Source organism: Triticum urartu, chromosome 2A, assembly GCF_056163025.1.
Source record: "Triticum urartu cultivar PI428250 chromosome 2A, HENAU_Tu73, whole genome shotgun sequence".
Taxonomy (NCBI): domain Eukaryota; kingdom Viridiplantae; phylum Streptophyta; class Magnoliopsida; order Poales; family Poaceae; genus Triticum; species Triticum urartu.
The window spans coordinates 406,867,747-406,894,885 of record NC_141874.1 but is presented as its reverse complement, the minus strand read 5'-3'; positions in this window follow the sequence as shown (position 1 = coordinate 406,894,885).

Genomic DNA, 27,139 nt, shown 5'->3' with positions numbered 1-27,139 from the left:
TTGAATGTAAGGACGTCGGGCATTATGCTAATGATTGTCTCGAAAGGAAGCAAGGAACTCAAGGAGCAGGCACCATCACCAAGAAGCCTCGAGACATGCCGGAAGTTATTTGTTTCCGTTGCAAGGAAGCGGGACATTTTGCTAGGGATTGTTCAAATCATGAGAAAGCTAAAGCTGAGTAGTGGAGATGTTGATATCAGTAATAAGGGTAGTATGGAAAACACTTTTTTATGGGAATGCAGGGTTGAGTTATGTAATAGATTACTCAGAGATTGTAATAATTCATGACTCAATAAAGTTGATATGTCATATGCTGAAAGGCTTTAAGCAGTTGTTATCTTTTATCTTGGAAATTAATGTTCTGGGTGAACATGGAAGAAAATGAGTTGTGATGCATAAACTGGATGTTGGAAATTGAGTTTGAAGTTTTGTTTGGATGATATGAATGTGTACCCAAGGAGATATGTACCTTATTCTGAGCACCATTTTTGTTTTACAACTGGAGATGACGACCCTTTATTAGTCTTTCCTTAAGGGCCCGGAAACGATCATGACCCTGACAAGTGATCATGATTACCCGAAGATCCTGAAGGACATGATGAAACATATTCACCTTGAAGGAGATGCAGTCTACAAAGGCTACCCCTTCATGCAAAAGGGAGTGGAACTTTGGTATGTGGAGGTACTCCTCCACCGTATGAAAGGAGTTTGCCCAAAGACGATGGATCAGTACTTTTTCATCTCACCTGTACCACAGGCAACTTTCTTCGACGCTGTTCGTGAAGCAGCCATGGAAGCCATACGCCAGATCGGAGAAATACTTGAAGCAAGACTCCGTTATACTCAGGAATACCTAAGAGAAGTGCATGCAGAGATGATGGAAATGAAGCTCAAGGCCACCACTATGAAACAGAAGATTGAAGATTTCAAGGCGCATGTCACACAATTCTAGTGGCACTGAAGAGTCCTCAAGGAGGAAAAATTAATAAAGTTGGAAGTAATGCCTGACCATACCAAACCATGTGGGTGGCAGCATTTGTAATAAAGTACTTTTTGGAATTTGGATTTATGAAAAATGGTTAAGGATGTAATAAAATATTTGATATGAAAATAATATGATTTATGGATAGACTAGTGCATTTCATTTTAGATGTGTTAGTACTCCGTAAAGCCACAGGATCAATGAAGAAAGAAATGTGTTATTCATGACGGTCCATAGAAGGGAGATGGACCAAATAAGTTGGAGGTTTGTATGATCGTCACCACAAGGGTATGAAGGAAGAACTACTATTGGATTTAAAGGAGATGTAATGTTGGAATACGGGATGATAATCCTCAAAAAGATGAGTTAAAATTGTACAAGAGTTGAAGTGGCCATAACCCATAGGCCCAGGAGTTAATAAGAAGCAAGCACACTCTTGCTGAAGGAAGATATTTCAGAAGAAAACTCTGAGTTAATAAGACGACATTTTTAGGAGGATACAAAAACCCGAGAGTTGTGAAGAAACGTTAGATGTCTTGTTCAGCTTGCAGAAAAAATGGATTTATTCGAACTCAGTTCGTCGAAGAGACATTCTGCAATGCTTGTGAGTATGCCCAAGTGTTAGAATACGTGATTCGATGTCTACATAGGTAGTAATGGTTCAAGTACAGGATGGATTGGCCCCCATACCGGAGACTTCTATCATGAACTATCATACATTGAAGGAAAATCAGAGAGCCTTGAAAACCTTAGAAGAGTGTCGACACGTCAAGCCATAAAACCATAGAATGGTAGGACGATGGAACCCTTTATAGGCAACCGATGCCAATCATAGGATATATGGTGAGATTCAACCCCGGCCATTTTTCCTGCAGGAGAAGCCATAAATTGTTGATCGCAAGGAGGCTCCGATAGTTTCTTAGTATTGACGACAGACATGTCATATACGAAGACCCACTCTTCGGAAGAACCTCACGGCCAGGATTGAGAGGACACAAGATTTTGAGAAAAAGGCCATGCCCCTACTGGGGGAGCACCAGTGAAAGAGTTATTCCAGGGAATATGAGAAGACCGACACCGTCAACCCAAAAGAATGAGCACATGAGTTTTGGACGGGACCATAACCCTGCTTTGAAGTGTGGTAGCACACTAGACCATTCCAATCAATGGCATTGCTAGAAGACCCCAAACCCTAACCTTTTCTTGGTAGCCTCTTCGAATCTCGAGGACGAGATTCATTTTAAGTGTGGTAGGTTTGTAATATCCCATAATTCTAAATTTTGGAATGTTATAGTAAATAAATATTTATGAATCTTTGTTTGATTTTTGTGTTACTGATTGTGTGAAATTGAGTGGCATTTGGAAATTTTAGAGGTATTTGAATTTTATTTTGGATTCCACTTGGCATTCGAAATTTATTTCATATACCCCTGACAAATACTTGCTTAAAAGTATGAGAGGAGCTAACATGACACTCCAAAAAGTCAGGAGAAATTAATGCCAAAAGTTTTTGAATTCAAATTGGAGTTTATCTGGAATTAAAAAATGTTTTCTTTTAGTTTGGATTTTGCCTCTGGAAAAATGTTCACGTTGTAGGGTTTATTTTTCTGATTTTATTGATATATATATATATATATCCTATATAAAAATACTATAGTTTTCTCTATATTTAGTTTTCTCTCTCTGTGATTTTTCAAAAAAAGGAAAAGAAACCCCCGAGCTGGCCAGGCCAACTGGCCCAGCTAGCCACCCGACGCGGCCCAGCAGCGAGCCGAGCCGCAGCCCAGCCGCGCGCACACTCGAGCCGTCTCAGCTTCGGTCGCCCGACCGAACCCTCCTCTCCCTCTCTCACTGACCGCGGGGACCGCCCTCATCTCTTTCCCCTCGCCCACGCCATGCCGCACTAGAGCACGACCACCGCCGCCCGACACCGCGATCTTCTCGGGATCGCGATCCCGCGTCACCCCTCCTCCAAGACCTTGCCCTATATAAACCCCTCGGCCTCCTCTCTCGATCCCCCTAAAACCCTAACCCCGAACCCCACCACCGCCCACGCCCTCTCCGAACGCATCTTGCCGCCGTCGCCTCGGTGCGCCGCCACTCCCGACGCCGATGAGCACTCTCTGCCCTCCCAGCATCATCACCCGAACCGCCACCTCCTCCCACACCTCTTTGGCATCCTCTATCCACCCAGGGATCGCCGGAGTCGCCGCCTTGAGCATCACCACCCGTCGCCGAAGTTGCAGAGCACCAGGAGCGCCGCCGAGCTCGGTCCACTCGCCTCCATCGTCCCCGACCGCAGCAACCGCCACCCTCGACCTCGCCTCGCTCCGTCGCATCTCCCCGACGTCACCGTCGTCGCGCTGGACCACCGGAGCCGCTGCGCCGTCGCCGCCCGAGCCACCGTCGTCCGTCGTTGTCGTTGAGTCACTGTAAGCCGCCGGAACTCCCCACCACCATTGGATCACGCATGAACGGCCTAGATTAGATCACACGAAGGGTTAGGTTTATTTGTTTAGATCAGTTTTAGTTCGGTCTTTTTCCGGTTTAGTTACGGTTTTTTTAATTGATCGAACCGGTCGGTTATTCTGTTTAGCAGCGGGCGCGTTTTAGTTAGTGATCGCCTGAGCATTAGATAGGCCCAGTAGCGCCTGTTTTTTTAGTTATTTTTTTGTTTCTGTTTTTAAAACAGAATAGTTCTGTTCTTGTAAAGTGTATATCTTTTAGGTTGTCTAATATTTTTAGTTGATTCTTTTTTTGTTAGTTTACAAATTTCTTGTAGTTCCTGTAGAAAATAGATTCGGCCATGTTTTAGTTTTTAAAAATTGTTTTATATTAGTTTTAGTCAAATTAGTATTTCTGCTATAAATTGAGTTAGGATTAGTTTATTTTAGTGATTCTTTTTGTCACTGCTTTGTTTTGACCTTGCCTAGTAGTATGATTAATTTGGGTATTTATAGGTTTTATTAAAAATAGTTTTACTGAAAAACAAGCTTTTCTAGTTTTTTTAGCTTGCTGCTATTTTCTGCTGTTTTAATTATTTTAAAATTTTATTTTCACATCTGTTATATTTTAGTTCAGATTTGTTTCTTTAGTATTAGAGGGTGAACTTTTATTTATAGAAAATAAAATGTTTTATTTCTTTTTTCCTTACTAGTTTTGTTTTAAGCATAATTAGAGTTTTAATTTAGGTTTTTATGTGTTTCCTTTTGCTAGTAAAACTTTATGAAAAATACTTTATGTTAACTTAGTTGATTTAAATTTTATTTTCTGTTAAAATTATTAGTTTAGTATTTTTCTTTGTTAAGTTTTACTTAGGGAAAAACTATATTAGTTGTTTGTAGTAAAGTCTTAGACTTTCCCTAGTAGTTTTCTTTGTAGTTTTATTCGAGGGTTCTTAGGAATTTGTTTGAGTTTTACTATTGAGTTTCCTTGTTGCTTTGATTATTATGTTGAGTGGTAGAATGATTGCTTATGTGAATGCCATGTTTATTATTATAGATTTCATCGGAGAGTTGCGTATAGTCTTATCAAGTTTCTGAGAGTGTTATTATTCTTCATCAACTTACCAGGCAAGTTCACTTTGACCATGTTTTTCATACCTATGCTTTATTTGCATGTAGTAACACCCTTTCAATAATCCCTCCAGTAGTGTTATTGAATCTTGTAGTTGAGTAGAATGCATGAGGTAGAAACCCATCTCCCTATTACCAAGACCCAGGACGTTATATAGTTTTAATGCTACGCTATAGTAGATGGGGTTTGGTATGAGTGCATGGGAGTGGTTTGAAGAAGGAGGACTATACGTCAATGGCGACAACTTAATGATGGCATTGGCAAGGACTGCATCTTCAGGACTCCTCAAGATTTCGAGACTCGGGACAAGAATTCAATACACACTACTGGGTGAAGGACGGTTGACAGGCACCCTGGAGGAACCAGTGGATGGCCGGGATGCATGAAGAAGCGCCATGACATCTTGCGGAAAGCTTCACCCAGACTCAAAGAGACGGAAGGATACTTCATGCCCGGAAGCTTACCTATGCAACCGCAAGTCACTATGGGCTCTGGCTTGGTTGAGCTTTGTGGTGACTCTAGCTGGGACGGTGCTAGCAGATGTAGAACTATGGTGGGATTGGATGAGCACCGGACAGTGGTCAGAGGAACTCTTCGGAAGACCATGTTTCGGTCATCTTGTTCTCAAACACCCTGAAATGCGAGAATGTAAAGAGAGGGATCGAATCTTGCGGGTAAAGTGTACAAACCTCTGCAGAGGGTTAAAACCTAATCGATTAGCCGTGTCCCCGGTTACGGACAATTTGAGCCTATGGACTTGCATCTATCTCGGAACTCTCAACACCGGACTGCTAAATTAATGGTGGGCAACTTATGATGATTTGGGCTATAAGACATCGGTTGGCGGAACCATGTCATGATAGAAAACTCCGTAGTACAGACTCCGGTTAATTCCTTTGATGTAGGGAAAAATAAAAACCAGCTTTTATGCAAAAACTCAAACCCAGAGCCACAAAGCCATATTGCATGTAGTATAGTTTATCATCTGTTTTTCTTACAGTGATCTTGCCGGTACATTCAATGTACTGACCTACACGACTGCAACGTCTCATGTTGCAGATATGTTCCTTCCGACGAGTAAGAGTACGGTATAGGGTTATGGTCTACACTCAACCTGCCGATGGTGTTGATGGGACTCCACACCCGATTGTTTGTTTCCGCTGAGACTTATGAGGTATATATCAGTTTTACGTTATACATGTGATTGCACTTTGATATATACATTGATGTACTGTGTGTGCCAGCATACCAATCCAGGGATGGCACAGATACACAGAGGCTTGACCGTGTGAGGTCGGGTCGCTACATGCAGGTGACGCAACCCAGCTCAAGTGGGAGCTCGATGAAGATCTTGTTCATTGTGTTATGTCTTTTACGGTTGATCAGTAGTGGAGCCCAGTTGGGACGATCAGGGATCTAGCATTTGGGGTTTTCTTCTTTTATTTTGGTTCTGTAGTCGGACCTTGTTTGTATTCTGGATGATGTATGTTTAACTTGTATTTGTGTGAAGTGGCGATTGTAAGCCAACTCCTTGTCCCTTTCTTATTCGGTACATGGGATTGTGTGAAGATTACTCCTCTTGCGACAAACCTACCATGCGGCTATGCCTCTAAGTCGTGCCCCGACACGTGGGAGATATAGCCGCATCGTGGGTGTTACAAAAATCAAGGCTATTACTTCTTTGGCTAAACCGACGTGCATTAATGGTGTTCAGCGTTTGGCGGGTCGTATTGCGACCTTAAGCCGATTGGGAGAAAAAGCTATCTCTCTGTACCAGATGATGAAGAAAACAGATCACTTTGTCTAGAGTGATGTTGTTGATCATGCGTTTGAAGCTCTGAAGAAACAGTTAGCTAAGCCGCCGATCCTTGTCGCTCCCATTGATAAGGAGTCATTGTTGTTATATGTGGATGCCAATAGCCGAGCCGTTAGTGTGGCGATTGTTGTGGAACTAAAGGAAGCAGGCAAGGAACATCCGGTTCAGCGGCCAGTTTATTATATCAGTGAGGTGCTCATTGAATCCAAGCAGAGGTATCCGCATTGGCAGAAGCTGGTATATGGGATGTTCATGGTTAGTAGAAAGCTCAAGCAATATTTCCTTGGTCATCCCATCACTGTGGTTAGTTCTGCTCCCTTAGGGGATATCATTCAAAACAGAGAGGCGACAGGTCGGGTAGCCAAGTGGGCCATTGAGCTTGGACCCCATGGTTTGAAAAATACGCCTCGCATAGCCATCAAATCTCAAGCACTTGTGGATTTCATAAATGATTGTATAGAGCTGCAGATGCCTGAGGAGAAGCCGGATAGCACATATTGGACTATTCACTTTGATGGATCCAGGCAGTTGGAAGGCTCGGGGACTGGAGTTGTTTTAACTTCCCCACGAGGTGATAAATTTTGTTATGTTTTAACGTTGATGTTCCCTTGTACTAACAATGCAGCTAAGTATGAAGCCTTGCTCCATGGTCTTCGGATGGCTAAGGAGATGAATCTAAGCCGGGTGAGGTGCTTTGGCCACTCAGATTTGGTGGCTCAGCAAGTTTCAGGCACTTGGGATTCTAAAGACCCACTCATGGCGGCTCACCACCGAGTGGTTGATGCTATTGCTGGTCATTTCAAAGGCTATCAAGTGGAACATGTTGGTCGCAGGAAAAATGAGGCGGTTGATGCTTTGAGCCGGCTAGGGTCCCAGCGTAATCCGGTGCCACCTAATGTTTCCTTGATATTCTACATAACCCTTCAGTCAAACTGCCTACGGAGGAGGATCTTGCTATTCCTGACCTAGAGGTGTAGTTGGTGGCGGCTCTTCATGTTATTCCTCATTGGACAGTTCCATATTTGGCTTATATGACCCGGGGCGAGTTACCTGAAGATGAAACTTTGGCCAGGCAGATAACCCGGCGGTCTAAGTCAATGACTATTATCAATGGAGAGCTGCATCGCTGCAGTGTTACAGGGGTGTTTCAACGTTGTGTTTCTCCCGAGGAAGGCCGTGAGATTCTACGAGAGATTCATGAAGGAGATTGTGGACATCATGCCAGCTCTAAGTCCCTCGTAGCCAAGGCTTTCCGTCATGGCTTTTATTGGCCGACGGCTCATGATGATGTAGAGGATTTGGTCTGTAAATGTGATGGTTGTCAGAAATTTTGACGATGGGCTCATGTGTCGGCTCAAGAATTGAGGATGATTCCAATTACTTGGCCATTTGCAGTCTGTAGGCTAGATATGGTTGGACCTTTCAAAAGGTCCAAAGACAAAAAGACTCACCTTTTTGTGGTGGTTGACAAATTCACAAAGTGGGTTGAGGCAGAGCCGGTCATTAAGTGTGAAGCGGCAACGGCGGTTCAGTTCATTAAAAAGGTGATTTTCCGGTTTGACTTTCCTCACAGCATTATAACTTGTAATGGCACTAATCTGTCCAAGGGTGCTATGAAAGAATTTTGTCAACGAGAGCATATTCGTCTTCATGTATCATTAGTGGCTCACCCCTAGTCCAATGGCCAAGGTGAAAGAGCCAATCAAGAAATTTTGATAGACATCAAGCCCCGGCTTATGGTCCCTTTGCAGAGGACGTCGGGTTGTTGGGTGGAAGAATTACCCTCAGCGTTATGGAGTATCAGTACTACACCCAACAGGTCTACAGGTTACACGCCTTTCGTTCTGGTTTTTGAAGCAGAGGCGGTTCTCCCTAGTAACATCCGTCATGACTCGCCCCGTGTGGCGGCTTATGTTGAAGCTGATAATGAAAAAGCAAGTCAAGATGCTCTTGACCTGTTGGGTGAGGAGCGCGACCATGCGGTGGCTCGTTCGGCGATTTACTAGCAAGATCTGCATCGTTATCATAGCCATCGGGTTAAAACCAGGACCTTTCAAGAAGGAGATTTGGTGCTCCGGCTCATCCAGGATCAAACTGACATGCACAAGCTATCCCCACCTTGGGAAGGGCCCTTTGTGGTCAGCAAAAATCTGAACAATGGGTCATACTACCTTATCGATGTTCAAGACCACAAGGACTCACACACGTCGGAGGAGGAGACCCACCGGCCGTGGAATATTGCTCATCTTTGGCCTTATTACACTTGAGCCACCGGCTCTTGTGATGTACATACTTTGTCCATGTATATATTATGATGAATATAATAAAGCTGGCATCCCTGATAATTCAGGGCCTCTGTCGTTTCATTTATGAGAATATGAGTCTTTATTGTCCCTTCATACGATCACTTGGGGGCTTCCTGCTTATTGAGCATAGCTATGACTACCCTCTTGATCTGGCTTGTACGCCTTGATTACAAAATAGTTGGGGGCTTCCTGCTCATTTAGCATAGCTATGACTACCCTATAATCTGGCTTATACGTCTGGAATGAAATATTACTTGGGGGCTCCTGTTAATGAACAAGAGCTTTGTTGTCCCTTGTAATAGGCTTGGACGCGAGGTGTATTCACCAAAAATCCGAGTTATCCTGCCTTTGTTTGCCTGCCACTCCGACCAGGTAATCCTGGAATGACTCGCCGTACTCTTGACAATCAATCTTATAAAGACCCTGAATTTGTCAAGGTTAAAACGGCGATTAGTCATGTGAGGTCTGGCTTACGGGTTTGAATTAAGGTTTAACTCAGCGGCTGTGCGGCCCTTGAATAGCACTTGACATTGAGGATTGACACCCTATGAATGCCTTGTTTTTCTGATTTATATTTGCTTTAATTTTTTTTTTAGATTCATCTTTTGTTGCCATATTGATATATGGTTGAAAAAACTGATTAAGGACATGTTTCCTTAATGGTTCATATATGAATCTATTTGGTGTTTTGTTAACCAGGCATGGCTTTGGACTTTAAGTCGCTAGTGTATGATGATTATGTGATTGGAGTACTGGCTCTAAGCTTTGGGATGTTACCCCTTGCTGCGTATGGCGTTGTAAGCCGGCAGTATGAATAAATTGAACAGGGCGTTGTGCTCTCAATCTTTGGGTTGTGACCCTTACTACATGATGCATGATAAGCCGGCAGTGTGAACAAATATCACAGGTATGATATTTATTTTGTTATGATTATATGAGGTTTTGATAAACCGGCCCTGGTTATGGACTATTTAGTCATCAATGGTTTTTATATGGGGTATTGTGACCCGCCTTGGGGTAAAATGCCAGGGCACTTGTTATCTGTTTATGAGCAGGAAAACATGATAAGTATGGTCTGCATAATTGATGGTATTATGAGCATAAGTGGCAGATCTTCAAATCATGGATTGGCAGTATTATGCAAATAAAACGTGCACGATGGCACGATAGATCATTGTTTGTAACTAGCCTATTACAAGGCATCTGACGGCCCAAAAGGACAAGTGTTTTTAGCATCCAAATGTTATGGCTAATAAACCGGCTCATGCATTCAGACTTTTTAGTCTTGGCAGGTCAAAGCCTCTGGGTCATCCTGCGCTTCTTCTTCTTCATCATCATCTTGATTATCCATTGGCTGGAAGTCAGGCGTAGCCCAGTTGATACCGGTCAAAGCTCTAAACACAGTCTCGTCGTCAATAAGACTTGATGGATCAATATCATAAGCAAATGTATGCTTACAAGTCGGCGGGATGAGATCCACTTCTTGATAAACCGGTACCTTCACCTTCTTGTTATCAGCGTCATAAGCCACCTGGTATTGGGAAAGATCTGTTTCTTCAACCGGCTTGGTTGCTATTTGCCGCATTGCCCTTGCTATTTGTGCAAAATCATCAGCGCTGAAGGGAGACCCGTCCTCTTTCACACTGGGGCAACCATTGGCTAAATCCTCTAGATAAAGATCTGCTTTCCATTCCTTTGCCCGGCTTAAGGAAGTCACGGTGCCGGCTTTGGCGGTTGCTCGCTTTAAATCTTCATTTCTTTGGGGCAGCATAGATAGCCTTTCCAGTGTTTCTTTGATGAGGGTAGGCAGATATTTCTTATGAATAGCAGTAGCAATTGTTTTTTGAGCGCCAGTGTATAGCTGCTCTACCAGAGTATAGACAGCTTTAAGCTTGATGTGCATGTCTGAGCCCAATTTGGCGCTTCGGGAGCCTACATCAGTAAAATTATTGGCAAACCGAGAGATGATTATGATATACTGTCGGTGCAAAGGAAAGTATTATTGTTACTTACCGAAGATGGCCATTGTCATGTTGTTGATGTGATGCTTTAAACCATACAATTCATCAATTACCGGTTTAAGGGCCGCTTTGTCGTCCTTCGCTCTTTTTAGTAAAGCTGCCTTCTCGGTCTCCCAGCCGGTTCTATCAGTACCGAAGCTCTGTTTCAACTGCTCGGTGTTCTCCAATACAGTCTTCAGCTCTGATTTGGCTTTTGATGTCTTAGATTGTTGAGTTTGAATATTAGCCCTCAGATCTTTGACTTGGGCCTCCTTCTCATTCAGTTCTGCATGTGACATGAACTAAATGGAAGGTATTATGATCATGATTATTTTCGAAGTCCCAAGCATAATATAAGTATTTTCCTTGGCACTTGGGGGCTAATGCCCATTGCTCTTTTTCAAGATAAGTTTTTGTGATGACTCGGGCAAAATGATGTGATCCAGTTTATAAAGTTACATGCTTGGATTTTATTTTCAACCATGGTGATAAGCCCCGGCTTATTCATACTGCTTAAGCCGGCCCTTGGGGGCTACAGGAGCAAAGTTGATCGTTGTTAAATGAAGTCCCGGCTTAACTTGATAGTTTAAGCCAGCCCTTGGGGGCTACTATTTTTTATCTTTATTCCTTGATGACTATTTAAAAGTCTACAATGTATTCAATTCTCTCATATTCTATAGACTTGGCGGATGATAGAGGTATATTTATGAGGAGGATTGTGCTGGATTACCTCAAAACACTCCTTCATCAAGTTGACCAAGCCGGCTTCAAAGTCACGGCTGGTGTGAAGGCGATTCAAGTAACCAGAGTGAATTTCTTGAGCACTAAATTGAGAATAGCCCTCCAAATCAACTTTCCATTTACCCTTGTCAACAGCAGAGAACTCCTCATTGGCCTTGTGTTTGGACAGGGCAATGGGGTTGCCTGGGGCCTGATAAGCCGTCCCAGTAATCATTATATCATCAGTTTTCTGAGCCGGCTGAGCAGGACTGGGCGGTTTATCATCTTCTGGGCCAATGTCCATGGCATCTTGGGTAATGGGGTGTTCCTCTGGAGGGGGGTCATCCATAACAGCTTTTGACACTTGATGCAAAGTCGCAGTTGTGGCATGTTCTGGTTCAACAGTTTTGGGCTCTTCAGCCGGTTTGTCAATTTTCTACTTCTTGTTGGGCTTTGCCATAGCACTGAAAAGGAAGTACAAGACATAGTTAATATGACAAGTAAATGCATGATTCAAACCGGATAGTTTTAACACTCTTACCCAGGCACGGTCTTGAAGGCCGATATTTGAGTCCCAGTTGAGTCGCCGGAGGAGGAATGAGATGATCCCTGATAATTTGAATCAGATGGGTTAAGAGGTTGTCGAAAAAGACCCGCCTTGGGATAAGCTAAGTCAAAAATATTTGAAACCTCCGGTCGACGCTTGCGAGGTGCTGGTGTGTTTGGTAAGCCGGAGGAAAGTATTCCACCGCTACTGTTCCGGGTCGTGCGGCGAGATTCATGTTGCTGCTTCTTCAAAAGAAAGTTGGGATCCAAATAAGCTAAAGGATAGGAAAACCTTACTTTTTGGCTTGCTTAATGAACTTTCTGTCTTGGCAAGGGTTTAGAGTTGGAGGAAAGGTTAGTTACCTATTCAGCATTTGCTTGGCTTCCTTCCACATCATCCTGATAGGAATCATTATCAATAAGGTGTACAAAAAATGAGCCAAGGGAATCAAGTGTTACCTCCGACGCATCATCATCATCATTACCATCCAAGTTTAATAACTCAGCGGCATTGGTCTTCTTCTTGGCAGGATTTTTGATAGCCTTGCTTTTTGTCCGGGTCTTCTTGACCGGCTCATCTAATTTCTTCTTCTAGAAAGAGGAATCGGCCTGTGCAAATAAAATGGGTCATGAGAAGACAGTTTGAAAGAAAAACAGTGCTTAAACCAGAAATGGCTTAAAAGCTTACAACTGGTGGTTGGTTGAGAGTGTAGAAAGGACTCAAACCAACTTTGTTGCAATCTTCCAGGCTCTCGTTCAGGAGAGTTTTGGTCATATTATTGATATCTTCTTCAGTCATCTCTATCTGGCAGTGGGAAAGCGGATCTTTCAAGTTGCCAGTATACTCGCACATTAAGCCGGAGCGACGGCTTAGGGGTAATATCCTCCATGAAACCAGCACTACGCAAGGTCGATGCCGGTTAAGCCATTAGCCATGAAGGCTCTGATTTTTGAAAAAATAGGCACATATTTGGCCCGTTCCATTGTGTTGATACGGTCTGGTAGAGGATGCATGTTACTAAGCCGGCTGGCGCGATAACCCGGCAGCGGATTTTCCCCTTCTGGAGAGGTGTCTTCGCAGTAAAACTAGGTTTGGTTCCAGCCTTTGGGATGACTGGGTAGAGTGGCAGCTGGAAAAGTGGTTCTTTCCACTGATGTATAGAGATGCCGCCTAGCTCTAGGCTGGGCCCGTCGGTGAATTCATTATGCCGGTTTAAATAGTGAAATTCCCTGAACAGTTCGACGGTGGGCTCTTGTTGAAGGTACACCTCACAGAATACTTGAAAGTTGCAGATCTTGGGAACAGATTTTGGTTCGATGTCTTGTGGATGGAGCTTGAAAAATTGCAACATGTCGCGGAAGAATTCTGAGTCGAGGGGGTGAAACCCCGGAGCATATGATCAGTGAAAACAGCTATTTCGTCGTCTTTGGGCTCAGAGGGGTTTCTGTGCCTGGGACCCTCCAATGAATAACGTCTTTTTTGGCCAGGACGCCTGTTTGGATGTACTCGTTCAATTCTTCCTCGGTAACCTGGGAAACAACCCAGTTGCATTCAGTGACAGTCTTGCCCATTTTGAGGATGAAGGCCTAAGAAAAAGACATATTGGAGGTTTCAGATTATACTGTTAGGCTGGACAATTGATTCAAAAAGTAAAGTGATATAAATAGTCAATGTGTTAAGCCATAAGATGAACATTGACGTGTGTGGATATTCATATTGGTGGATTAAAAGGGGCCTAATGGTACCTACCGGGTTAAGAATTCTGCTGTTAAACCTGCCAGAGTTTAAAAGTCAAGTGTATTGTGCAGAACCAAATTATGAAGATGAATAACCAAGCATGGTCAAACCAGAGAATATTTCCAGGTTATGCAAGCTATGAAGCATATGATGGCGGCTTAAACAGGGCCTAATGTTATATGGTGGATCATGGTTTACAATATAAGCCGCCATAGCAGTTATGGTACTTCAAGTTTATCGGTGGAAATTTTGCTAAGTGATGGACAAACAGATTTCACAGACTAGAGCTACAATTTTGGATCTACAGCAGTTCACAAAAGCAGTAAAAAAATTAACCTAAGGTGGCGGGGCAGAAAAGTGTGTATGCTCTATTGAGATCTTCTATGGAGAAGAAGTATTCTGATGTTAAAAACGAATGCTAAACTGCTACCGCATAAGTTTCATACCATGTTCAGATCAAAGGCTACTCGAGCTAAAGGAGAAGACGAAGTATGGTGAAGAACACCGATGAACAAGGCTAACCCTAATGCAGATCTAAGGTTAAGGAGATGAATACTTACGGTGGAAGATGGACTACGGCGGAGCGCCGACGTTCTCTGGACCTGTCAGGTTGATGCGGCTGCCTGAGTTGGTGCAGCGAACGGAGGACGGTGGCGGCGGAGCTCGAGGCTGCAAAGGAGTCGCGAGAGGAAGATGAAGACAAGGAGGCATGGGGGGAAATGAAAAGGACCCCTGTTCCTATTTATAAGGGGATGGATGCAGGGCATGCGTAGGAATCGAGGAGGCCAAAATCATCATGTGTCTGTATGGGCGCCTCAATTTTCGAGATGATCATTAAGATAAGGATCAGTTAAAGATGTTCTGGGCCTCGTGTGAATTTAATGTGAAATGATGTCATGGCGGGTTAAGAAGGTTCTGTGAGTTGGCGTCATGGCGGGTTACAGCAAATTTCTTAAAAGGACGATGCAAGATTTGGACAAGTCAGGTACTGAAGATTGATGTGAACAAGTTCAAATCAACCTGGGGCCTAATGTCGGGGATATAACTACTGGGTATGAACCGCCCAGGAGGGGCCAGGTCATACCACTGGTGACATATTAATAAAGATGGTAGGTCATAGCAAGCCTATTAACGGCCCAAGACCCCGAGGAGACTTGATGCCCAAGAGGATGAACTGCCACATGTATAACTTGTATTGTAAGGCAAGCTTAGTTAGTCACCAGGCCGGACACGTTGTGTATGAGCCGACCGGGATCTGTAAGGCGCCGGGCATCAACCTGTGTATATAAAGGGACGACTTGGTGGCGGGTTGAGGACAGATAACAAACAATCGAGAGCTAGGTCAAGCGTATTTGCTCCCTGGTAATCGAAAGCCTAGCAATACAACACCAAGCAGGAGTAGGCTTTTACCTCGTTGAGTGGGGCCGAACTTGGGTAAACTCTATGTGTCCTTTGTCCCGTTTAATCCCTTCAAGATAACCTAGTTGCGATGGCTCCACAACTAAGTCCTTTCGCTAGGGCATCTGTCGTGTCAAGTCCATGATAGTATGTGTGGGATCCGACAACCTAGTTGTTTATTCTTGGTAGCCTCTCTTATGGGGAAATGTCTCCTAGTGCTTCCACTAAGTCATGGTAGCTTGCTACTGCTCCGGAACACTTAGGTTGGCCGGCATGTGTCATTCTTCAGTTCTTGTGTCAGTCCCTTCGGGGAAATGTCACGTGTTGTCCATTTAAGTCCTTGTAGCTTGCTACGACTTGGGTTCATATGTTGATCACCGACACGTTCATTGTTGGATCATGTATGCCTATCCCTGCAAGTTAGTGCCACTTTGGATTCACGACTAGTCATGTCAGCCCAGGTTCTCTATCATATGGATGCTAGCGACACTATCATATAAGTGAGCCAAAAGGCGCAAACGGTCCCGGGCCAAGTAAGGTGGCACCCGTGGGAATACCGTGTGTGAGGCCGCAAAGTGATATGATGTGTTACATGCTAGATCAGTGTGACTTAGGATCGGGGTCCTGACATGTTCCTCCGCTGCATACCATGCCACGACGGATCCCAGCCAAGCCTAGATCGCGGCCACCCACACCCAGCTCGTGGTGGCCTTTTCCAAAGAGATGGCGGACGCGGATGGAGAGATGCTTGCTGAGTATGGTGTGATGGATGCCATGGAGCCCCTTCCCTAGGAGACCGTCGGGCGCGAGCTGGACATGGAGGCAGTGGCGGAGATCGACGAGCACCAGTCGTAGTAGTACTCTTTGTTTTGTTTAATTAAGAGCGCTGGTCTTTAATTTGCTAGAGTAATGTTTAGGTCAGCTAGCTCTATTTAATTGCTAAACTTGCTCGATTAAGAAGTGTGGGTGTGTTGTAGTCTCCTTTTTGTACCCAAATTATGCAAAGACATGGATGACCACTGTAACCAGGGAAATTCGGACCAAAATTTTTGACGTTCAAACTCATCGCACACGGGTTAAGCTATCTGAATCGTTTGTGATGTTCACATATGGTACACAGTTCTGAATAAGTGACCATGTTTGATGACACTTTGCGCGCCAATTTTTTGCTGAACCGATTCCAAATTTTCGGATTCCGTGGAAATATATACCTCCCCGCCCCCTCCCCCTTACCAAAAGCCACATTTCCCCTGTTTCCGCCTTCCTTTCCAAGTTGAAACCTTCACTCCTTGCTTGCAGCGCCGCCTCCTCGCCAGCGACCCACCTTCACGCTGCTCGGCCTCGTCTATCCAGGAAGGTAATCCACACCCGACCCCCATCCTCCTCCTCCTTCCACATCCCACATGCCCCGACTGCTGGCACAGTACCTTCGACCCAAATCACCGACTCCTCCACCAAATAAGCGCTGCCATAAGCCATGGTGCACACGGTATAGCCAGGATCTCAAGGAGCATTTGGCAGCAGAGAAGCAAATCGCGGTCGCACGCGAGGATGAGGTCGCGATGGCTGCCATTTGTGGCGACCCCCAGATCTTGTAGGAGCACCTTGCCATTTGCTAGCTAAGCCAGTTAAGCATGCTCGGTTTACCCTTTGTGCATGCTACTCCTGCCTTTCCTTAACAAATTCTAGTGCATTGTGCTATCTAATTTTACCATGCAATCTGTTGCTCTGGTGTATATGTTCTATATGTCATGTAGTGTGGTGCTCACTTATTAACTGTTTGGTTAATTAGTTGTTGTCTTGAGTTAACTGTTTGGTTCAATTCTGCAAATGTGATGTTCAATTCTCCAGGCTGCAATTTTGTATTGTCCTGCATGTGAGAAATAAATCGAATTTATCTGTACAAAATACATGAGAAACGAATACAATTGCTATATGGACGCCTTGACATTTCCTTCCCCTGTCGGCAGCTCCTCCATGCGGCCAACATTGGGTGCTTGTGCCCGCACCACCGGCCCGCATGCGCACTCCCTAGTAGGAGGCCCGCGCTGCGAGAAGCAACATGCACGGGAGAGGGATGCGGTGGAGCAGTCCGCGCACCGCCGACCAGGACGCACGTCTCGTCGCCTGGGTGTACCGCCGCTCCCTCACGACAGCGGAGACGGATGCTCGCTGCCTCCGATGGAAGGACGCCAAGGTGCTCCGGCTAGCAGTCGGAGCACGAGGTGAAGGATAAGGACAGGGTGGTTCCTCGGATGAAGGGACTCATCGTCCTCTCTGACTTCGACTCCGATGGCGGTGACAGCTGCAGCTCGTCGTCCGACGACCAAGACCCTCCACCAGTCGCGGACGCCTACAGCTGCGCCGGCGACTGGAAGGGCAATGGCATGTTGAGGAAGTGGTGATTCCGCCCCCTCCTCCTCAATGTTTATATAATTTTTAGTTGTATAATTTTATGAACTTGTCCTTGGACAAACTATAATCTTTTGGATGTGCCGAAGTATGTTATATCCGTTTGCAGGTGATCTTGTGTTCCTTTCCAGCTCAATTTTGTTGTCTGTTATTTAATCACGTAGGATAGATCAACGTGTGCATAGGTAGTATGAATATAAGGCGTTGGATATGGGATACGCGGATGCAGAATAGCAAATATGAGCGGTGCCCAGTCAGTGCCCGGGGACGTGTCCGGGGGCATTTGAGGGGCCGGATTTGACAACTGTGGTTGTAGATGCTCTTATTGCGCTGATCCATTTTTCTTGGATGAGCGTCCCGGGCCCTCACATATCATGATTGCGTGAACTTATCGAACTTCCCTCATGGAACCTGCAAAAACCCCACACCTTCTCGGTTATCGTGTTATTTTCGTTCTTGATGATCGGGCACACCCGTGTATGTTCGTCCATCCCATGGTCATTTCCCTCAATCTGCGCCCTGCACACCGCATCTTGGTCTATGGACATTCTCCACTCCTCGTAAGAAACCGCTGAAATGGGATTCATTATATAGAAGGGTCCACGTTCCTTAAAAAGGGATCCTACTATAGGTGTATGTGTGGTTGTCGAGTGCGTAACTAAGGTTCCGCGTGAAATATCGATGCAGTCGAAGGGGTTTCGCTCACCCATAAGACGAGTGCACCCCCCCGACCTTGTGAACTATGCGACGTTCTGTCAAATTGACAAAAAGGGTCGATTGCTCTCTACCTCTTTCCCATCAACGATGAGTAAGAGTCGTCGATATGCTCACGTTTTACGTTATATTTGAGGGTTCCCATTCATTAAGAAAGGGTTTCTACTGTACATGTGCTGGTGGTTCTCGCAATGCATGACGGAGGTGTCACGTGATACGTTGATGCGGTCAAAGGGATCTCATTCAAACATAAGATGTGCCAACACCTCGCCCCCAATGCCCGTGTGCACTATGCAATATTTTTGGTAAAAAAAGGGTGAGGATCTATCACTCTCTCACCCCCACCCCCACATCCGATATAGCGCAAAAGCAAAGGTTTCGTATGATCTATGAATGCAGGGGTGCGTTGGCAACCTTTTGTGAAATAAGAAATAAAAATGTCACTGTTATATGGAAGGGTTCTCCTTCCTTAAGAAATGGTTCCTACTGTACGTATGTTAGTGGCTCTCGTAGTGCATAATAGAGGTGCCGCATGATATGTTTATGCGGTTGAAGGGGGGGTCTCATTCACCCATAAGATGTGCACCCCTCCCCCGAACGCCCATGTGCACTATGCAATTTTTCTGTCCCGCCCTCTTTCCCATCAACGACAAGAAGAACCATCGATATGCTCATGGTCTATATTGTTTGGAAGTGTTCTCGTTCCTTAAATGGGTTCCTATTGTAGGTTATTGATGGTTCCTGCAGTGCATGACCGAGGTTCCGCGTGATATGACGATGCAGTCGTGGGGGGGGGGGGTCTCGTTCACCCATAAGAGGTGGTCTGCATCCAAAAGCGAAGGTTCCATATGAACTGTGACTGTAGTGGGTGTGTTGGAAACCTTCTGCGAAACCAACAATAAAAATCTCACCTCGGTTTCTCATTCACCCGTAAGAGGAGTGCCACCCCGCGTGCATTATGAGACATTCCGACCAAATTGACAAATGAGGGTCGATCTCTCTTGCGCTATTTCCCATCAATGACGAGTAAGAGTCGTCGATATGCTCACAGTCCATGTTGTTTAGAAGGGTTATCATTCCTTAAAAAGGGTTCCTACTCTAGGTGTATTGATGGTTCTCATAGTGCATGACTGAGGTTCCGCGTGAAATGTTGATGCGGTTCGGGGGGGTTCTCATTCGCCCATAAGATGTGCCCTGCTACCTCTTGAGCATTGCGTTGGTTTTCCCTTGAAGAGGAAAGGGTGATGCAGCAAAGTAGCGTAAGTATTTCCCTCAGTTTTTTAGAACCAAGGTATCAATCCAGTAGAAGACCACGCACGAGTCCCTCACACCTACACAAACAAATAAAATCCTCGCAACCAACGCAATAAAGGGTTTGTCAATCCCTTCACGGTCAATTACGAAAGTGAGATTTGATAGATATGGTAAGATAATGTTTTTGGTATTTTTACGATAAAGATGCAAAGTAAATAAAGCAAAATAAAAACGGTGCAATAAATAGATTGTTGATGGAAGATCAATATGATAGAAAATAGACCCGAGGTCCATAGGTTTCACTAGTGGCTTCTCTCGAGAGCATAAGTATTACGGTGGGTAAACAAATTACTGTTGAGCAATTGACAGAATTGAGCATAGTTATGAGAATATCTAGGTATGATCATATATATAGGCATCACGTCCCAGACAAGTAGACCGACCGCTATCTAGCATGCATCTAGAGTATTAAGTTCAAAAGAACAGAGTAATGCTTTAAGCAAGATGACATGATGTAGAGGGATAAACTCATGCAATATGATATAACCCCATCTTGTTATCCTCGATGGCAACAATACAATACGTGCCTTGCTTCCCCTACTGTCACTAGGAAAGGACACCGCAAGATTGAACCCAAAGCTAAGCACTTCTCCCACTGCAAGAAAGATCAATCTATTAGGCCAAACCAAACTGATAATTCGAAGAGACTTGCAAAGATAACCAATCATACATAAAAGAATTCAGAGAAGATTCAAATATTGTTCATAGATAAACTTGATCATAAACCCACAATTCATCGGTCTCAACAAACACACTGCAAAAGAAGATTACATCGAATAGATCTCCACAAGAGAGGGGGAGAACATTGTATTGAGATCCAAAAAGAGAGAAGAAGCCATCTAGCTAATAACTATGGACCCGAAGGTCTGAGGTAAACTACTCACACATCATCGGAGAGGCTATGATGTTGATGTAGAATCCCTCCGTGATCGATGCCCCCTCCAGCGGAGCTCCGGAAAAGGCCCCAAGATGGGATCTCACGGGTAAAGAAGGTTGCGGCGGTGGAATTAGGGTTTTGGCTCCGTATCTGGTAGTTTGGGAGTACGTAGGTATATATAGGAGGAATAAGTACGTCAGTGGAGCAATGTGGGCCCCACGAGGGTTGAGGGCGCTCCTGGGGGGTAGGCACACCCCCTGCCTCATGCCTTCCTGGTTGCTTTCTTGACGTAGGTTCCAAGTCCTCTGGATCACGTTCATTCTAAAAATCACGTTCCCGAAGGTTTCATTCCGTTTGGACTCCGTTTGATATTCTTTTTCTGCGAAACTCTGAAATAGGCAAAAAATAGCAATTCTGGGATGGGCCTCCGGTTAATACGTTAGTCCCAAAAATAATATAGAAGTGTATAATAAAGCCCAATAATGTCCAAAACAGAATATAATATAGCATGGAACAATCAAAAATTATAGATACGTTGGAGACGCATCAAGCATCCCCAAGCTTAATTCCTGCTCGTCCTCGAGTAGGTAAATGATAAAAACAGAATTTTTGATGTGGAATGCTACTTGGCATAATTTCAATGTAATTCTCTTAATTGTGGTATGAATATTCAGATCCGAAAGATTCAAGACAAAAGTTCAATATTGACATAGAAATAATAATACTTCAAGCATACTAACTAAGCAATTATGTCTTCTCAAAATAACATGGCCAAAGAAAGTTATCACTACAAAATCATATAGTCTGGCTATGCTCCATCTTCACCACACAAAGTATTTAAATCATGCACAACCCCGATGACAAGCCAAGCAATTGTTTCATACTTTTGGTGTTCTCAAACTTTTTCAATCTTCACGCAATACATGAGCGTGAGCCATGGACATAGCACAATATGTGGAATAGAATGGTGGTTGTGGAGAAGACAAAAAGGGAGAAGATAGTCTCACATCAACTAGGCATATCAACGGGCTATGGAGATGCCCATTAATAGATATCAATGTAAGTGAGTAGGGATTGCCATGCAACGGATGCACTAGAGCTATAAGTATATGAAAGCTCAACAAAAGGAACTAAGTGGGTGTGCATCGAACTCGCTTGCTCACGAAGACCTAAGGCATTTTCAGGAAGCCCATCATTGGAATATACAAGCCAAGTTCTATAATGAAAAATTCCCACTAGTATATGAAAGTGATATCATAGGAGACTCTCTATCATCAAGATCATGGTGCTACTTTGAAGCACAAGTGTGGAAAAAGGATAGTAGTATTGTCCCTTTTAAAAAAAAATTGGGCCTTCCTTTTTTTTATTTGGCCATTTTTTTGGGACAATACTCTATGAATGATGATCATCACACTTCTATTTATCTACAACTCAATGATTATAACTCGAAACTAGAACAAAGTATGACTCTATATGAATGCCTCCGACGGTATACCGGGATAGCAATGATGCATGAGCGATATGTATGAAAGATTTATGACGGTGGCTTTGCCACAAATACAATATCAACTACATGATCATGCAAAGCAATATGGCAATGATGGAGCGTGTCATAGTAAACGGAACGGTGGAAAGTTGCACGGCAATATATCTGGGAATGGCTATGGAAATGCCATTATAGGTAGTTATGGTGGCTGTTTTGTGGAAGGTATATGGTGGGTGTATGATACCGGCGAAAGGTGCGCGGTATTAGAGAGGCTAGCAATGGTGGAAGGGTGAGAGTGCGTATAATCCATGGACTCAACATTAGTCATAAAGAACTCACATACTTATTGCAAAAATCTATTAGTTATCGAAACAAAGTACTACGCGCATGCTCCAAGGGGGATAGATTAGTAGGAAAAGACCATCGCTCGTCCCCGACCGCCACTCATAAGGAAGACAATCAATAAATAAATCATGCTCCGCCTTCTTCACATAACGGTTCACCATACGTGCATGCTACGGGAATCACAAACTTCAACACAAGTATTTCTCAAATTCACAACTAGCATGACTCTAATATCACCATCTCCATATCTCAAAACAATTATCAAGTATTAAACTTCTCTTAGTATTCAGCACACTCATAAGAATACTTTTTACTAATCTTGAATGCCTAGCATATTAGGATTAATTTCCCAGTTTAAGTAAATGACCATGCTGTTTAAGACTCTCAAAATAATATAAGTGAAGCATGAGAGAATAATAGTTTCAATAAAACAAATCCACCACCGTGCTCTAAAAGATATAAGTGAAGTACTAGAGCAAAAACTATATAACTCAAAAGATATAAGTGAAGCACATAGAGTATTCTAATAATTTTCAAATCATGTGTGTTTCTCTCAAAAGGTGTGTGCAGCAAAGATGATTGTGGCAAACTAAAAAATAAAGACTCAAATAATACAAGACACTCCAAGCAAAACACATATCATGTGGTGAATAAAAATATAGCTCCAAGTAAAGTTACCGATGGAAGTAGACGAAAGAGGGGATGCCTTCCGGGGCATCCCCGAGATTTGGCTTTTAGGTGTCCTTAGATTATCTTGCAGTGCCATGGGCATCACCAAGCTTAGGCTCTTGCCACTCCTTGTTCCATAATCCATCAAATCTTTACCCAAAACATGAAAACTTCACAACACAAACTTAAAGTAGAAAATCTCGTGAGCTCCATTAGCGAAAGAAAACAAAACACCACTTAAAGGTACTGTAATGAACTCATTCTTTATTTATATTGGTGTTAAACCTACTGTATTCCAACTTCTCTATGGTTTATAAACTATTTTACTAGCCATAGATTCATCAAAATAAGCAAACAACACACGAAAAACAGAATCTGTCAAAAACAGAACAGTCTATAGTAATCTATAGCTAACGCAAGTTCTGGAACCCCAAAAATTATAAAATAAATTTCTGGACATGAGGAATTTATCTATTAATCATACGCAAAACTAATTAACTAAATATTACTATCCAGATAAAAATGGCAGCAATTATCGTGAGCGCTAAAGTTTCTGTTTTTTACAGCAAGATCAAAAAGACTTTCCCCAAGTCTTTCCAACGGTTCTACTTGGCACAAACACTAATTAAACACAAAAAACACAACCAAAACAGAGGCTGGATAAATTATTTATTACTAAACAGGAGAAAAAAGCAAGGAATAAAATAAAATTGGGTTGCCTCCCAACAAGCGCTATCGTTTAACGCCCCTAGCTAGGCATCAAAGCGAAGATAGATCTAGGTATTGCCATCTTTGGTAGGCAATCCATAAGTGGCTCTCATAATAGATTCATATGGTAATTTAGTTTTCTTTCTAGTGAACTGTTCCATACCTTTCCTTAACGGAAATTGGAATCTAATATTCCCTTCCTTCATATCAATAATTGCACCAATCGTTCTAAGGAAAGGTCTACCAAGAATAATAGGACATGAAGGATTGCAATCTATGTCAAGAACAATAAAATCTACGGGCACATAATTCCTATTTGCAACAATAAGAACATCATTAATTCTTCCCATAGGTTTCTTAATAGTGGAATCTGCAAGGTGCAAGTTTAAAGAGCAATCATCAAAATCACGGAAACCTAGCAAATCACACAAAGTCTTTGGAATCGTGGAAACACTAGCACCCAAACCACACAAAGCATAGCATTCATGGTCTTTAATTTTAATTTTAATAGTAGGTTCCCACTCATCATAAAGTTTTCTAGGGATAGAAACTTCCAACTCAAGTTTTTCTTCATAAGATTGCATCAAAGCATCGACGATATGTTTAGTAAAAGCTTTATTTTGACTATAGGCATGTGGAGAATTTAGCACGGATTGTAACAAGGAAATACAATCTATCAAAGAGCAATTTTCATAATTAAATTCCTTGAAATCCAAAATAGTGGGTTCATTAATATTAAAAGTTTTGACTTCTTTAATCCCACTTTTAACAATTTTAGCATCAAGATCTAAAGACTCCGAATTTTTGGAACGCCTTCTAGGTAAAGGTGGATCATATTCAGTCCCATCTTTATCAATAACTTTTAGATATTCATCTTATTTTAATGGAAACTAGAAGAACACGCTTTCACAAAACAATCTTTCTTAGCATGCATCCTAGCGGTTCTTTCTTTGCACTCATCAATGGAAATTCTCATGGCTTTGAGAGACTCATTGATATCATGCTTAGGTGGAATAGATATAAGTTTCAAAGAATCAACATCAAGAGAAATTCTATCAATGTTCCTAGCCAATTCATCAACTTTAAGCAATTTTTCTTAAAGCAAAGCATTGAAATTCTTTTGCGAATTCATAAACTCCTTAATACTAGTCTCAAATTCAGAGGGCATCTTATTAAAATTTCCATAAGAATTGTTGTAGGAATTACCATAATTATTAGAGGAATTACTAGGATACGGCCTAGGATTAAAATTACCTCTATACGTGTTGTAACCAAAATTATTCCTACCAACAAAATTCACATCCATAGATTCATTATTATTCTCAATTAAAGTAGACAAAGGCATATCATTAGGATCAGAAGCAACACTCTTATTAGAAAATAATTTCATAAGTTCATCCATCTTTCCACTCAAAACATTAATTTCTTCTACCGCATGCACTTTCTTATTAGTAGATCTTTCAGTGTGCCATTGAGAATAATTAACCATAATATTATCTAGGAGTTTAGTAGCTTCTCCTAAAGTGATTTCCATAAAAGTGCCTCCCGCGGCCGAATCTAAAAGATTTCTAGAAGCAAAATTCAATCCGGCATAAAATTTTTGTATAATCATCCACAAATTCAAACCATGTGTAGGGCAATCATGTATCATTAATTTCATCCTCTCCCAAGCTTGTGCAACATGTTCATGATCAAGTTGCTTAAACTTCATAATATTATTTCTAAGGGAGATGATCTTAGCGTGAGCAAAATACTTAGAAATAAAAGCATCTTTGCACTTATTCCATGAATCAATACTATTTTTATGCAAAGACGAAAACCAAGCTTTAGCACGATCTCTAAGCGAAAACGGGAATAGCTTCAATTTAACAATATCATTGTCCACATCTTTCTTCTTTTGCATATCACACAAATCAACAAAGTTGTTTAGATGGGTAGCGGCATCTTCACTAGGAAGGCCGGAAAACGGATCTTTCATGACAAGATTCAGCAAAGCAGCATTAATTTCACAAGATTCAGCATCAGTAAGAGGAGCAATCAGAGTGCTAATAAAATCATTGTTGTTGGTATTAGTAAAGCCACACAATTTGGTATTATCTTGAGCCATGATGTCTACTACACAACCTTATTCTTGTAGACGTTGATGGGCCTCCAAGTGCAGAGGTTTGTAGGACAGTAGCAAATTTCCCTCAAGTGGATGGCCTAAGGTTTATCAATCCGTGGGAGGCGTAGGATGAAGATGGTCTCTCTACCCAATACAATGGTAAATTGTATAGGTGCACTAGTTCGGTGAAGAGATGGTGATACAAGTGCAATATGGATGGTAGATATATGTTTTTGTAATCTGAAAATATAAAAACAGCAAGGTAACTAATGATAAAAGTGAGCACAAACGGTATGGCAATGCTAGGAAACAAGGCCTAGGGTTCATACTTTCACTAGTGCAAGTTCTCTCAACAATAATAACATAATTGGATCACGTAACCATCCCTCAACATGCAACAAAGAGTCACTCCAAAGTCACTAATAGCGGAGAACAAACGAAGAGATTATGGTAGGGTATGAAACCACCTCAAAGTTATTCTTTCCAATCAATCTTTTGGGCTATTCCTATAAGTGTCACAAACAGCCCTAGAGTTCGTACAAGAATAACACCTTAAGACACAAATCAACCAAAACCCTAATGTCACCTAGATACTCTAATGTCACCTCAAGTACCCGTGGGTATGCTTATACGATATGCATCACACAATCTCAAATTCATCTATTCAACCAACACAAAGAACTTCAAAGAGTGCCCCAAAGATTCTACCGGAGAGTCAAGACGAAAACGTGTGCCAACCCCTATGCATAGGTTCATGGACGGAACCCGCAAGTTGATCACCAGAACATACATCAAGTGGATCAATAGAATACCCCATTGTCACCATGGGTATCCCATGCAAGACATACATCAAGTGTTCTCAAATCCTTAAAGACTCAATCCGATAAGATAACTTCAAAGGGAAGACTCAATCCATTACAAGAGAGTAGAGGGGGAGAAACATCATAAGATCCAACTATAATAGCAAAGCTCGCGATACATCAAGATCGTATCACCTCAAGAACACGAGAGAGAGAGAGAGAGAGATCAAACACATGGCTACTGGTACATACCCTCAGCCCCGGGGGAGAACTACTCCTTCCTCATCATGGAGAGCACCGAGATGATGAAGATGGCCACCGGAGAGGGATTCCCCCCTCCGGCAGGGTGCCGGAACGGGTCTAGATTGGTTTTCGGTGGCTACGGAGGCTTCTGGCAGCGCAACTCCCGATCTATTGTGCTCCCCGATAGTTTTAGGGTATATGGATATATATATAGGCGGAAGGAATACATCAGGGGAGCCACGAGGGGCCCACGAGGATGGAGGGCGCGCCCAGGGGGTGGGCGCGCCCCCTCCCTCATGCTCTCCTCATTGATCCCCTGACGTGCACTCCAAGTCTCCTGTATTGCTTTCTTTCCAAAAATATCTTTTCCGAAGGTTTTGTTCCA